Below are 968 nucleotides of genomic sequence, written 5' to 3'. Positions count from 1 at the left end.
ACCCCAAAACATGTTTTTTATTGCAGTAGCTATAATATTTTTATGCAATAAACCATCTGCTTGTCTTGTACAGGTTTGGTTGTATGGAGTCACACTGTGTACATATGAGGACACGACCTAATTTTTTAAATACTTACGCGATCGAGTTGGTTATGGTTTTTAAGTGAAATCGGTACTATCAGAAGCAATCACGAGCAGTTTCAAAATTTTCTGATGGCCGCAACATAATGCGTGTCGCAAAGGGATAAAAAACGCACGCCGTCGGTACTCGGACTCATAGTCTCGGTGATCTGCTTACGCTGTACCGTGACAATACCTTCGTCATCCATTCACGTACCGTAATACCAAATTTGGTATTTGTGACGCTAGTGAAACGGCCGCGAGCGCATCATGAGCGTGGCATGTAGCCATGTTGTTACATGACACACGTGTCATGATTTTCATGTTAGGGTCTGTCGCTTGTGTTCGCCATGCAATCGTGTCATATACCATACCAGTTTTGCAACATGCCATGTGAACGAAACCACCGCAAGAGCTGCAGGACCATGAAATGTAAATCATGACATTCATGACATGACATGACATGTCATGATTTATATCTCATGACTAGTCAAATATGTTCTTCATACAGTCATGTTATGCCTTACCAAGTGTGGTTTTGATATCATTATCCAAACGGTCAGGAGAGCAAAAAGTCATAGGCGGCTAGATAGATAGATAGATAGATAGATAGATAGATAGATAGATAGATAGATAGATAGATAGATAGATAGATAGATAGATAGATAGATAGATACGCTCAAAGTCGCTGAAGTTCGCTAAGAAATGCTTTGCATTTAAAACGTTGCAGCAAACCAATGGGAGAGAGCTTAGCCTCCAAGATAGCGGGCGCGTGGCTTGTTTCTTTCCAACATTTCTTGAACACGGTCAGAAAACGCTGCCGATTGGCAGTAGGGGCTCCCGAAACA

The sequence above is a fragment of the Rhipicephalus microplus genome, chromosome 1 (assembly GCF_043290135.1).
Source record: "Rhipicephalus microplus isolate Deutch F79 chromosome 1, USDA_Rmic, whole genome shotgun sequence".
NCBI classification, from domain to species: domain Eukaryota; kingdom Metazoa; phylum Arthropoda; class Arachnida; order Ixodida; family Ixodidae; genus Rhipicephalus; species Rhipicephalus microplus.
This window is presented reverse-complemented; position numbering follows the sequence as displayed.